Source organism: Urocitellus parryii, unplaced genomic scaffold (assembly GCF_045843805.1).
Source record: "Urocitellus parryii isolate mUroPar1 unplaced genomic scaffold, mUroPar1.hap1 Scaffold_350, whole genome shotgun sequence".
NCBI classification, from domain to species: domain Eukaryota; kingdom Metazoa; phylum Chordata; class Mammalia; order Rodentia; family Sciuridae; genus Urocitellus; species Urocitellus parryii.
The window spans coordinates 118,679-134,062 of NW_027553168.1; positions in this window are offsets into that span (position 1 = coordinate 118,679).

Sequence of the window (15,384 nt, forward strand, 5' to 3'; positions counted from 1 at the left end):
TTGCTTGTTCTTTTTGTGATCTCTGGAATTTCCTACTTTCTTTATCTCCTCTTCTGTCCACGTGCTCCTCAGTATTATTGATTTTTGTCCCCCTCTGTCCACTTGTCTTTTTTTAGTTTTCTGTTGTGTCCCCCACTTAGGAGCATGAATACAGATGTATTTGTCTGATTGGTCCCTCACTTGTGTCCTCCATGAGCAGTTTCATCAAGAAGGAAGTTGTCCTCCTCAGAAGACCCTCTCCCTGCTTCTTTGTTCTGGCCCCACTCCAGCCTTCTCACATGCCATCTTGCCCTGACTGCCTAAGCCCTTCTACATCTAGAAAACCACCCTTTGTAAACACAATGTTCATGAATAGTGAGCTGAAAATCAGCAATGAATGAAACGATTAGTAGGTAAAAACACATGATAAGATATTTACATAGAATTAAAGTATCTCCCATGAGATATTTATTACAAAAGGTCAATTGTACAGTAGAGAGATCATGCAGCCATCACCTTTATCACACCCTCTTCCTTCCCCACATTAATGGGCATTGAGCCCAGGGGAGCTGGACACACCACTGAGCTACATCCCAGCCCTTGATGGGAAGGACTGAGAAACACTCTACGCCATTTCATAGGAGCTTAACACAAAGTCAGAATGGATGAATCCTGGCATTTGAGCTGTTATTACTGTTACAATAATCAACACTGAACCTTAACCCTCAACCTGCATTTCACTTCTCCCTGATCCAAGCAGGCCCTCCTCTCCTCTTATATCTTTTCCCACCTGGCAGGAGTTTGGGACTGCATACTAAAAACATGGTAGCTTAAAAACAAAATATAAACAACCAAAAAGCTTCCTAAATATCAACTTTCCAAGTTCTCTCCTTCCTTTTCCCACCCTGCCACAGATGCCCCGGTTGTCTTCTCTGGCTATAGTTTGCTGTGTGTGTTGGGCTAGCAGCCTCCTAGGCAAAGCCCATGCTGCCTCATGGGATATCACTGAGGGTTTTCCCAGCTGGGTCTCACTGGTGGATCTGGAAATCCTTCCTGGTGCCAAAAGCCAAACATAAGGACACATTTTGTGGTTCAGGCACTCCCAGCCAGGAGGCTTTCCATTTGGGCTGTCTCTCACCACATACCTTAGAGAGAGGGCCATCCCCCAGCTTCCTGTTTCCCTTGGACCCTGGCTTTGGCATGATTGAGGACAGCAAGCCCCAGAGCAGGAGGAAAACCTGAGTACATAACAGGAGCACTGGTACACCCTGGCACCATGGGGGCAAATCCCCACACCTCTAAATAGTCTCTGTGTACCTTGGGCCATCTCCTCAGAAGTAATTATCCATGGATATGTCCCTTATTTTATACCTCAAGAGTTTATCATTATTGATGAGTCATCAATGGCTATTTATTTCAATAGTTAAGTATTTATTGAAATGATACCATTATTTTGATTTTTGTATTTTCAATCATGGGACAAGCATGGCAGCCCCAAAATTTTTCAGAATGCCACTTGGGAATGAATAGTCATCCAACAATATAATTTATTCTCAATTATCAGTTAAATGACTTGGCTGACTTGGGAGGCTGAAACAGGAAGATCCCAAGTTCAAGGTCAGCCTGGAAACTTTTTTTTTTTTTTTAATTTATTTTTTAGTTCTCGGCGGACACAACATCTTTGTTGGTATGTGGTGCTGAGGATCGAACCCGGGCCGCATGCATGCCAGGCGAGCGCGCTACCTCTTGAGCCACATCCCCAGCCCCCAGCCTGGAAACTTAACAAGGCTGAAAGCAACTTAGTGAGACACCCAAAATAAAAAATAAAAAGTCCAGGGGCTGGGGATGTGGCTCAAGCGGTAGCGCGCTCGCCTGGCATGCATGCGGCCCGGGTTCGATCCTCAGCACCACATACCAACAAAGATGTTGTGTCCACAGAGAACTAAGTAAGTAAATATTAAAAAAATTCTCTCTCTCTCTCTTTAAAAAAAATAAAAATAAATAAAAATTAAAAGTCCAGGGATGTGAGGATGTGGCTCATTGGTAAATTACCCTTGTGTTCAATCCCTAACACAAGAAAAAAAAGAAGAAAAGAAAATTAGCAGCTAAAGGATAGTCTGTACACTAGAGCAGGAGGATATTTAGATATCCATTGGGGAAAAAATGTAAGTTAAATTTTTTTTCCAAATATATATACAAAACCACAGAAAAATATAAATGGAATAGAGATTACACCTTTAATATCCTTTAAAACTACTTGGAGAAAATAATGGAAAACATTTTTTATAATTCAGAAGTGCGAAATCATAAGCAACTCTAAAAGTCATAAAGGAAAACATTGAGAAATTGGGCTACCTAATATCTAAACTTCCTGAGCAAAGATATCAAAAAGATAGTAAAAGGAAGGTATTGGGAAAACATTGCCAGCACCAATAAAAGACATTTACATTAATAATCAAAATATACAAATAAAAGGGGAAAAATAGAAGGGAAAAGTATTTGAGTAGGCAAATGCAACCAAATCTCACTTCTAAATAACAGCAACTAAATAAAAACAACAAGAAGATATCATTTTGTAGCATAGGATGATTTTATTGAAAAAAAGAAAAATCAGGTGTTGGGGAACAGCCCTGGACAACTGGGTCTGTGACCTCAATTCCTGCCACTCCAGAAGTGTTTTTTATAAAGGACACCTCCTCTAGCACTATTCCAATGAAGACAGTGATGTCATAGTTGGGAGCACACTGGCTCACCTGTGGTTTAGTGAGAGTTGCCGCCATTTTTTTCCTTATGGACAAAAAATAAAGGTTCTCTCATTCTGTGATTGCCCTTCCAGGAATCTAGCCTTTTCAGAATACATGAAAATGAGGACTGGGAATGAGGTTCAGTGGTTGAGCACTTACCTAGCACATGGAGGATCTGGGTTCAATTCCCAGCACAGGGGAAAGAAAAAGAAATAAAGATATATATATATATATATATATATATATATATATATATATATATATACACACACACATATACATACAGAGAGAGAGAGAGAGAGAGAGAGAGAGAGAGAGAGAGAGAGAGAGAGAATGAAGGAAGGAAAAGAGGGAGAAATGGAGGGAGAAAAAAAGGAAAGAAACATAGTATTTACAGCTGCCCTCCCTCTCTAACACCTGCACTGCTTCAAGTGAGCTGAACTCCAGTAGAATGGAGCAAGAAGGTCTCAAAAGGAGTCCTCCAACAAAGCCCACTATCCCCCAAACCACAAGTGGTAAAACACCCAAGAATCATTGGCTACAAAAACTGCTTGAGTCTAGCGCCCTCTAGTGTAGAGACGAAGAAAACTCAGAGTTACAGTCCCAGTATCGTGCTCTGACATCTAGTGTGTCCACTAAATTTCAGATTCAGGGGAAGGGGGATAGTAGAGGATAGGAAGGGCAGCAGAATAGAACATACACTAGTATGGCAGTATGTAAAATCGTGGATGTGTAACCGATGTGATTCTGCAATCTGTATATGGGATAAAAATGGGAGTTCATAATCCACTTGAATCAAATGTATGAAATATGATATGTCACGAGCTTTGTAATGTTTTGAACAACTAATAATAAAAAAAAGAAAAAAAATTCAGATTCACTTACTTGCTTTTCAGAGTGTGGTGCCAGAAACTGCTCCAATTTAAAAACAGATTTGTGCTCCCAGAGGGCAGCTATCCCGCTTTTTGGGAGGCAAATGAAGACTCTCTGGTTATCTTTTTAGAAGACACAAATAATATCTGTACTATCCATGCCAAATGTGAGCAGTTATGCCAAATGACCTCCAAATAGCACTCTGACACATTGAGAACTTACATAAGAACCTACTATGGGGCTGTGTGTATGTGTAGCTGTGTGAAAGCCTCCCATGCACCAGGCCCTGGGATTGATCCACAGCATCTGAAAAACAACAAACCAAACCACTCTTGGTAGATCTGATGTTAAACATTCCCTTTGTCCCCAAGGTGTCAAAAGGCATCTTCAGTGGATGAATATAAGTAGAAAACTAGGGGAGAGGAATCAGGTATTGGTAGCTTTTCCATTTTTGTTTGTGTTTGACATTTTTATTTAAATATAAAGTATGCAAAGCAGGAATGCAGATCAAAATGTTTCAGAGAAAAACTTCTGGCGATTCAAATGTATAAGGATAATATATGTAGTGCTATTTTTTTTTCTTTTTTTGGACCATGGCAGAATTTTGACTTTTTAAAAAAATGATTAGCTTCTTATTGACAGCCACTAAATGTCATTTATAGAATTTTGATCATATAGTGGATTTCACTCACTATGACTTTCTGAGTTGTCCTACATGCTAGTGCAGGTTTTTAATACTGTCCATCCTCTGTGCTGTTTTTATAAATTTGCAATTAAAAATATCCAGAGGTTGGGGCAAGGGATTCCAAGTTTAGGGACAGACAACTCTGCTACTTAGTGAGACCTTGTCTCAAAATAAAAAGTTAAATAAGTCTGGGAATATAGCTCAATGGTGGGATGTCTCTGGGTTTAAAATAAGTCTGGGAATATAGCTCAATGGTGGGATGTCTCTGGGTCTAAATAAATAAATACATGCAACTGTTAAAAAGATATATGCACAAGTATGTTCATGAAGCATGTTTTATATTGGGGGAAAAAAGAAACACCCCATGTGTCCATGAATAGGGCACTGTCTGGGTAAATAATGGTATATCCATCCACAGGATACTTTGCAGCTCCTACATGGAATAAAGTAGATTTATGTGTACTCACATTTATGAACTTTTTCCAAATTTTTGATGATCTCCCAAGATTTGATGCTAAGGCTCATGTAGACATGAATGTAAAATCAAAATATTTATTATTTGATACCCTGTTTTTATTTTTTCTCCATATATATACTAGAAACACAGGCAATATGCAGAGAAGAAATAGGAGAGACCATCACATTATTTGAACTGAACTGGAATTATTGTGCAGAGGAAATTAATGACAGGGAGGAGTTTGATATTTTGCATTTTATACTTTATTACTTTGTGCTCTAACATAAGAAAAAATCAAAGTGTGTGTGTTTGTGTGTATGTGTGTGTGTGTTTCTAATCTTAAATTCACAATATTAGGCAACCAATCCCTAACTTTGTACTATAAGAATTTTTGTGTATTTAAGTAATCTTTGATAATTTCCCACTGAGCTAAACTACTGTGGAATGCCCAACCAAGTAGGAGAAATCATGGCAACTGACTAGGGACTGAAACTTCCCAAACCATGAACTAATTCTGGTAAGGTTGACAACACCTATAATTTTAACAACTCTGAAGGCTGAGGAAGGAGGGTCACAAATTCAAAACCACCTAAGCAACTCAGTGTGACAGTGACTCCAAAAATAAAGAGGGTTGGCAAACTAGCTAAGTGGAGAAGACCCTGGATTCAATACTCAGGCCATCAAAAAAAAAAAAAAAACTTAAAATAAGCCTCATAACAGCTATTAGATATTGTGGAGGAAAATTTGATAACTTTATGTGAACCTTCTTATCTGGAGATTCAGTGTTCTGTAAGAAAGCATAGCATTTTCCTGTGGAAACATCTAGAAGCAGAATTGCCAGGCATCTGCCACTTCAATCAACATTCCAAGTGACTGTCCAAATAAGACATTCCCCCTGTAAGAGTTGTTATTTTTCCACCTATTGTCAGTCTTATTATATGAAGGAAGATGTTTACAAAATAAAGGCTTGTATGTTACATGCCTTGTAAATGCATGCAAAACAATTTTTATTAAGTCATTTAATATCATTTCAGAATTTCACATTTAAATAAATGTGAGACACATGACAAACATAGGAAGTGAAACTCTTCACAATGGTTTCAAGAGGGTGGGCAAAGGACAACAACCATAAATGCAAGATTTCTTCACTACTCCTGGTGTTGCTTAAATGACAATAATGAGTATACACTGTTTTGTAATCAAACATTATGATCACAAAATAAAAAGTACTGACAAAAAATTCTCTAGTCTTGGCCTACTTCTACACAAAACACCCCAGGAGTCAACAGGGTATTCAGGAAGAGCATGGACTGCTTCCTACAGGACCAAGTTGTCTCTGCAGAAAACAGCCTTGAACTTCAATATTTTAGGGTTGATGTAGCTGCAAGCAAGCAGGGTACAGAAGCTGAATTGAGCAGTTAATGAGACAATGCAACGGATGTTCCATGTTACCATAGCAGCAAGCAAGCAAAAGGGAAGTGGGTCAAAATGACTCCAGTTGAGTACAAGTTAGAGAATAATTACTAACAGTTACTACTAATGGTTACTAGACAATCTCTGTCAGGGTACATTGCCCAAGAAAAATGGGACCAAAAGAGAACAGTTTTACTTTGTATAAGAATTGACATTTTTTTGTTGAAAAGTATGCTATGCTAGATAAATATTTATGAGTACAGAGGCAGGTCTTTCCCATGGGAGAAGTATTTCTTACAGGATATGGAGTCTCATGGTAAAATGGAGTCTGTTTGATCATTGCCCATATAGCCTGGCCCATAACAGAACATTACAAAATAGGCTGCTGTGAACATTCCTGTGCATGTGTGCTCTGCAAACACCTTCACTTTCCCTGGTGCACCACTGACCACCAACATGGAGGCATGTTTTGACATATTTAGGAATAACTGTTGTCCTGGGTGACTGTGTTTGCCCATTCTCTGCTCTCCCTCCTCCTGCTCCTTAACTTTGTCCTAATGGCCTCCCATCTCCTTCATAACTAAGGCCCATCCTTCACCATCTCCTCCTTCACATGCGCGCACTGGATCTGTTAGACCACGATGCAAGAAAAGACCACTGACTCCAATTAAAATCAAATTAAAGCAAGCTTATTATTTCGACCGGCTGGGCTGCCTTGCCCATCAAAATCATGGGAGCCAAGGACAGCAGTGAGGCTTCCTTGCAGCCCAGTTTTATAGCCCAAAAAGTTACACAAAGGGGGGTTACAGATAACAACACTCTGAGGAGCATAACACAGGTTTACATTTTTGCTGGCCCTGGCATCAGAATTTATGGAAATCTTAGAGACCCAGAGAGGGTCGTTATCTGGCCAGGGAAGGCCAGAACTTATGAGGCATCACTAAGATTTAGGAAAGGGTTGTTATCTGGTCAGCCCCCCATGAGGTAAAGATTGTCAGGTTTTCAACAAAAGTTATAGAGCTTCATTTTGAGTAAAAAACAGAGGTCCCCAGAAATTTCTTAATGTTTCTGTGGAGACCAAAACGCTGCCACCCTTCAGAAGTGTGTTTGGCAGCTCCTTGTGTTAGAGGGAGCATTTGAGAAATGTTCAGAAATTGAGCAGCAGCCACAGGTCAGAATTGAGCTCCCTGTGTCCTCTGTGCAGTGAAGTCTTACCTAGAGAGGGAAGTGTTCCCTTTCCCACCACCTGTGCACAAGATCACATTCCTGCACCCCATTAGCCTTCTAAATGGGGTATGGGCTGCATTCTGAAATGCTTGTGTCCATGGGGCTTCTCCTTTGAGTACTGAGAGGGAAACCTGACTGAGGAAGGCCCAGGGAGGGTTGACAAGGGTGGATTTTGATTAAATTGTAATTCATTGGGTTTGAGAAGAGGGTTGTAGCCCCCAGCTTATTCTACCCTCACTGCCTTAAAAGGCTGGCTGGGCCCAGTGGACACAGGTGAGATACCATGACCAGGTGGAGCATCCTTTTCTGTGCCTTCCTGAGACACCCTTCCTACTGAGATTAAAAGGGACACCTCAGCTGTTACAAACTGTGGATGGCTAGGGGGGACATGAGAGATTGGTGGGCTTTCTGGATTCTTGGATTTTGGAGATTGAGTTTCTAACACAAGAAATTTTAAACACATGTGGAATGCAAACATTCAAGCCATAGTGGCATGTTTTTAGATTCAGGCATGGGATAATGGGTTCAATTTCAGCTTTAATGTGCAAACTTATGTTGTGGAATAAAGGGAACACTGAATCTCTTTGGCCATTCTGAATAGACTTTCTGTGTATAGATGCATGTTGTATATACATATTTTCAAGACATGTTTTCTAAGCAATTGTCTAAAATCTTAAGTTTTTATTGGATCATATGGTGTGCTTATGTATTGCTCTGGAAAAAAAAACTTTTAAAAGTGATGAACTATTATGCATTTCACCAGCAATGAATGAGAGTTCTGGTTCTACATCTTCCAATTGAAAAAGTTTGGAGCCACTGAATGCAGTTGAAGTTCCATACAGCATTGTGGGTCATTTCCCCTCATGTCAGGTGTAGCTGAGCAGCATTTCTATGCTTCTTTGCCATTTTCATATCTTCTTTGTTGAGTTGTCAACTCAGATATTAACCCATTTTAATTCAATTGTTTCTTACCATATTTAGGATACAAGTCCACTTTAGATGGACTTCATGTATTTTCCAAATATTTTCACCAGTCTCTGGCTTAATTTTTTTGTTCCTTTAATATGAATTTTTCAGAGTAGATGTTTTTATTTTAAAAAATTGGGGGGGAGGGCTGGGGATGTGGCTCAAGCGGTAGCGCGCTCGCCTTGCATGCGTGCGACCCGGGTTCGATCCTCAGCACCACATACCAACAAAGATGTTGTGTCCGCTGAGAACTAAAAAATAAATATTAAAAATTCTCTCTCTCTCTCTCTCTCTCTCTCTCTCTCTCTCTCCCTCCTCTCTCACTCTCTCTTTAAAAAAAAATAAAAAAAAATAAAAAATTGGGGGGGAGCTGGAGCTGTGGCTCAGTGGTAGAGTACTTGCCTAGCATGCATGAGGCACTGGGTTTGATTCTCAGTACCACATATAAGCAATTAAATAAATAAAGGTCCATCAATAACTAATAAAATTTTTTTTTAAATTGGTGCTGAGCATAAAACACAGGGGTGTTCTACCTCTGAGCTATATTCCCAGCTCTCCTTAACTGTTTTACTTTGAGACATGGTCTTGCTAAGTCACCTCAGGCTACCTAATAGCTGGGACTACAGGCATGCACCACCATGCACAGTGACAATTTAAATTTATATATTTTATGGGGAGAAAACCTAGCACACTAAAAGGAGAAATTGAGGCATAAACTTAGAGTAGTGCAGGGGAGGCCTGGGGTTCCTAGCACAGGGGACTCACTAGTGCCTGAGGGCTAAGGCTAATGTTGCTTCATTGTTTATATTTATTCTGGGTAAGTCTGAACACAGTTGAGTGATTTGTCTGATAATTCCCAGAAGCCACTGTGGTGATAACTGTGCTTACATAACATCTGACAGAGGTGTATGTGGGAAAAACACTGGACTACATTACCCACAATTCTCAGGGGGCAGTAGCAGCTTACAGGAGTGCTCCCCACTGTGAACTAGCAAAGTGTGGGACTACATTACCCACAGTCCTAAGGGGGGAAGAAGCTCTCAGGATTCCCCCACAGAGAACCAGCGAAACACTAGACTACATTACCCACAATGCTTGGGGTGGAGGTGGGAATGGGAGGTTCATAGGAATTCCTTCACCATGAGCTGTAACGTGGGACTACATTACCCACAATCCTGGGGGACAGAAATCACAGGATTCCTGTGCCTCACGTGAGCTGGTAAAACATGTGACTAAATTATTCAAAATCCTGAAGTGGCAGAGGCTCCCAGATTCCCCCACAGGAGCCAGCATAATGTTGCACTACAGTGCCTTCAGCCCTCTGTTGCAGAAGTTCTAAAGAGCCCCCTTTCTCCACCCCCCCCCCAGGCAGGCAAAATGCTGAACAACATTATTTATAATCCACGGAGGGGGAGGTACAAGTGCACAGAATCAACCCCTCTGAGCCAGAAAATACAGGGACTTCATTACAATCCTAATGGGGCAGATTGTGGGTAATGTAGTTCAGTATTGGTTCTGCAGAGAGAACCAATACTGGACTACATTACCCACAATCTATGGGGGGGGTCACCTCACAGAAGCAAACTGACAAAATGCTGGACTACATTACCCACAGTCCTCAGGGTCAGAAACTCTTAGAATTATTTCCACCTCTTCCCATGAGTGTGAAAAAGTCTAGACTAAATGACCTACAATCCTAAGGAAGATGAAGCCCCAGGAGCCCCCATGAACAGCTAGCAAAATGCTGAACTACATTACAACAAGAATAGAGTTAGGGTTTGGGTTTTTCTGACTCTCCTTGGGAGATTCTGGGCGCTTCCTCACCCTAAGAATTATGGGTGATGTAGTCTTTGATCTTACCCACACACCTCTGCCAGGAGACCCATGAAAGCCGAATGCACATGCTTGCCCTTATACCCTGAGGATTCTGAGTAATTTTAGAGGTAGGGATAGAGCTAGGGAAAAATTAGCCACAGGGCAAAGGTTAGTGAGATTTACAAAACCAAGAGGTACTCTTGAATTTCTGCCATTAAAGACCATGGGTAGTATAGGCCCACATTTAACCACTGACACTGGAGATCCTGGGAACTTCTTCCCTTTAGGATTATGGATAATGTAGTCCCAATATTTCCTGCTCTTAGCTTGGTATTGTGGGAGGCTCTCCCCAAATATTGTGGGTGAAGTATTAACAGGTGTATGGCTCAGGTTGAGGAATTCTGGGTAATTCCTCCTACCAATTCACATGGAATTGTGGGTAATATAATCCCATGTTTTATTCAAACTGTGGAGACTTGTGGGAGATTCCTCCCCTGTTAGAGTTGTGGGTAATGTAGTTTCATGATTTATTGGCTCTTTGCAGAGGATCTTGGGAAATTCCTCCCTCCTAGGATTATGGGTAATATAGTACAAATTGCCTGCCCATTGCTGGGTATTCTGGGAGTCTCCTCCCTGAGGATTTTGGGTAATGTAGTCCCATGATTTGCCCTCTCCACATAAAGAATTCTGGGAATTTCCTGAGCCATAGACGTGTGGGTCATGTAGTACTACGTATTACACAGTCTTGCGGAAGCTTGCGGTGACTTGTGGAAGCTTCCTTTCCTGTGGACTTGTGGGTATTGTAGTCCCATGATTTAGCCTCTCTGAGCAAAGAATTCTGGGAACTTCCCCTCCTTAGAATCATGAATGACATAGTATCAACATTTGCTGTTCACCACTGGGTATTCTGTGAGCCTTTTTCCATAAGGACCGTGGGTGAAGTAGTAAAGAACATACCACTTACTTTGGGCAGCTCTGGGAATTCCACCCAATAGAATTGTGGGTAATGTAGTCCCATGATTTGTCCTCTTTGTGCAAAGGATCTTGGAAACTTCCTCCCCTTTAGTATTATGGGTAACATAGTCCCAGTATTTCTCCATTCACCACTTGGTATTTTGGGTTCCTCCTTCCCTGAGGATGATGGGTGAAGTAGTCAGGAGCATGCCACTCACTTTGGGGAATTCTGGGAACTTCCTCCCCTCAGAATTGTGGGTAATGTAGTCACATAGTTTATACTATCAGTGGGGAATTGTGGGAGCATTCTCCCTATTTGAATTATGGGTAATGTAGTCTCATAATTTGTCTTCTTCATGGAGAAATCCTGAGAACTTCCTCTGCTAAGGATTATGGGTAGTGTAGTTCCAACATTTGTTTGCTCACTGCTGGGTATTCTGGAAGCCGTCTTACCCCTTAGTTTTTTTTTTTTTTTTTTTTTTTAGAGAGAATTTATTTATTTATTTATTTATTTTAGTTCTCGGCGGACACAACATCTTTGTTGGTATGTGGTGCTGAGGATCGAACCCGGGCCGCACGCATGCCAGGCGAGCGCGCTACCGCTTGAGCCACATCCCCAGCCCCCCCTTAGTTTTATGGGATATGTAATCCCAAGTTTTGCCTGCTTACTGTAAGAGATCCTGGAAAATGCATCTTCATAGAATTCTGGAAATTAAAGTTCCATTATTTGCTTGCTCACTGATGGCTGTCCTAGGAGACTCTTCCCCTAAGAATTATTAGTAATGTAATTTCAGATTTACTGCTCACTTTGGGGAATCCTGGGTGCTTTGAGCCCATATAATTATGGGTATTATAGTTCTAGACATAACCACTTCAGAGGGGGAGGGGGACACCATTACCCATAATCCTAAAATGGAGGAAGTTCCCAGTATCCCACTTCCTGCATTTTAGTATTATTGGTAATGTCTCAGGTTTTTCCCTGATAGCAGTAGGGTCTCAAATGAGGATTATGGATAATGTAGTCCAAATTTCCTGCCCACTGCTGGGTATTCTGGGAGCCTCCTCCCTGAGGATTTTGGATAATGTAGTCCCATGATTTGCCCTCTCCATTCAAAGAATTCTGGGAACTTCCTGTGCCATAGAATTGTGGGTCATGTAGTCCCACATATTACACAGTAGGGGACTTGTGGAAGCTTTCTTTCCTGTGGACTTGCTACTCTCCCAGTGAGGATTGTGGGTAATGCAGCTTGGGTTTATCACTCACTGGGGGATTCTGGAAGATTCCTCCCCCCATAAAGATTTAAATACAGAGTCAGGTTTACCACAGGCCAAAGGGTTCCTGGAACATTTTTGCCTTAGGTAATACAGTTCCAAGATTTATGAATAACATGCCCCCATCTTTCCTTGATAAGCATTGGCAATACTGGGAGCTTCCCTTTTTTTCTTGGGATTGTGGATAGTGTAATCCCTGGTTTAGCTGGCCCACAGTAGGGAATTAGGAGTTCCTAAACCTTAGTCTGTACATGATACATTTCTGGGTTTACCACTTATGTCAGAGGATCTTGGAAACTTTCTCCCATTAGGATTGTACATAATGTAGTCCCACGTTTTACCTGATCACTTAGGGAATCTTAAGAATTTCTGCCCATAGTAGCATTGTGGGTAAATTGGCCTCACAATGAAGAATTTTGGAGTCTTTCTTTTTAGAAAATTATAGATAATTATGGATAACTAAATTATGGTTAATTTAGTCCTGGGTTTAGCCACTCAACATGGGGTATTCTGGGACCTTCCTACATCTTTAGAATTGGAGGTAATACATTTCCAAATTTATTTGCTTGCTTCGGGGATTCCTGGGAAACTTGTTAAAAATTATTGTGGGCACTGTAGTCCTATTTTACTGTCCATTAGATAATCTTGGTGCTTACTACCCCTTGGGATTGTGGAAAATGTAGTCCGTGGAATGCCCCTCACTGTTGAGGATCCTGGGAACTTCCCAGGACTGTGGATAATGTAGTCCCAAGTTTTGACTGTAAACTGCAATGATTCCTTAAAAACTTATTCACAAAGGATCATGGGCACAATAATTCAATTTGACTGGTCACTGATGGGCAACCATGGCAGTTTCTGCCCCTTACAATTGTTGGCAAGTTAGTCATTGGAATTTCCCTCTTGCTGTAGAGGATTATGGAAACTTCCTCCCTAAGAACTGTGGGTAATATAATCCCCAAATTTGCCTACTTACCTCAGAGAATTCTGGGAAATTTGTCCATGTAGGATTGTGGGTAATGAATATTTGCAATTTATCACATAGCAGGAAAACTTAGGAGCATTCAGTGTCATAGCATTGTGGGTTTTGTAGTCCTTGGAATTGCCCTCTTACTGTGGAGGATTCTGGGAGCTACTTCACTAAGTATTGTGGTGAATGTTATCTTGTAATTTGCCAGATGACTGTATGGATTACTAGGAAACTTGTGCATTAAAAAACTGTTCATCAGTGAGCAGTCATATTAGTACAATTTGACTGCTCACTGATGGACACTTGAAGGGTCTTAACCCTTACAATTGTGGGCAATGTATTTCTTGGATTTACCTTCTCAATGTAGAGGATCTGGGGAAATTCCTAAGTAAAGATTATGGGAAAGGTAGTCTCACACTTTGAACACTGCAGAGATTCTGGGAAACATGTCCATGTGGGATGGTGGGTAATGTAGTCTAGCAATTTCACCACTCATTTCAGGAACACCTGAAAGGTTCAAGGACCATAAGACTGGGGACAATTCAATATTCAAAACTGCCACCTAGCTACATAGAATCCAAGGAACTACTACCCTAAGAATTATAGGTAATATAGCTCAACAATTTTAATGCTAACTGCAGGGTTAGGTTTAAGGTAAGATTGTTAGGGTTATGGTTAGGGTTAGGGTCAGGGGTTAGGATTAGAGTTAGAGTCAGTGAACTGATTTCTATGATACCAAGACTCACAGCAGTACTGTACTCTACATGGTAACCTGGGGAATTTAGGCTCTATTGATGATACCACTCTCAGAGATACTGGCTACGTGTGCATAACCACAGAATAGGGTTTCTATTATTGAGTTTCACTGGCTCCTGAACTCTATGAAAAACCATATAACTCATCTTATATGATGGTAGGATACACAAGCCTGGTGAGCAAAATGTAGAACATAGTTAACTGTTTATAATATGTTAGAATTCCCAGAACTGTTGAGATCTTCCTATGGTTCTTGGGATTTATGATGAAAAACCTACCATATCATCTTGTGTCTATGGGAGCCATATAACTGGCTTTCCATTATGGCAGGATTCATAGATCTGCTGACCTCTATGTGTAGAAAAAGGAACCAGTTTCTATGATGGGAGGAAAGCAAAGCTGCTGGTATCTACAAAGAGAGTCAGAAAAGTGGTGTTGTATTTTCTAAGGATCCCCAGGTCTCCTGCACTTTATTTGGAGATCCAGATAAGTAGTGTCTTATGATAGCAGTTATAAAGGTATGCTGGTCTCCATGTGAAAAGCAAGTGAAATAGGGTTTAATTTTGGTAGAAGTCAAATTACTGATGGATTTATTGTGTGTCCAAAGCTAGGGAACTGGGTTTCTCTCATGTCATAACACACAGAGGTGCTCAGCTGTCTATGCAGACAGAAAAATGGGTTTCTGTGATGGTCGGTACCCCTGGGCTTCTAAACTCTGTAGTGGCCAGCCAGGGATCTGAATTTCTTTTGTTGGCAATGTGATTATTGTTGCTGGGTCTACATATGGAGACAGGTAACTGGCATTATAGGATGGCAAGACACTCAAGACTGCCAGATTCTACTTTGAGAGTCAGGGAAATAGGGTTTATAATGATAGGTGTTTGAAGGCTGCTGGACTTTATTTGTAAATCCAGGCAACAAGGTTTAAATTAAGGCTGACTCCAAGGACTGCATGGCTCTCCAAGGAGGCCTGGTCAATTGCAATCTATGATTTCCTAATACCCAATGTTGCAGTAATTCACTTGCAGGTCAGCATGGGAAAACAAAGAAGAAGAAGAAGCAGAGCAAGCGAAGCAGCAGCAGAAAAAAAGTCCTTTATTGTGTACAAGCAATCTTTTTATAGTATTGTGAACAAAGAAGGCAGCCTTCGAACATCAATAAATCAGGTCTTTCAGCTAATTAAACATAGCATACAGAAGTTTTATTTTCTAATCAGAAGTGACCCACTTCTCATGGATAATTTATTCTCGGCCCGGAGTATGTTGAGCTCTGCTCT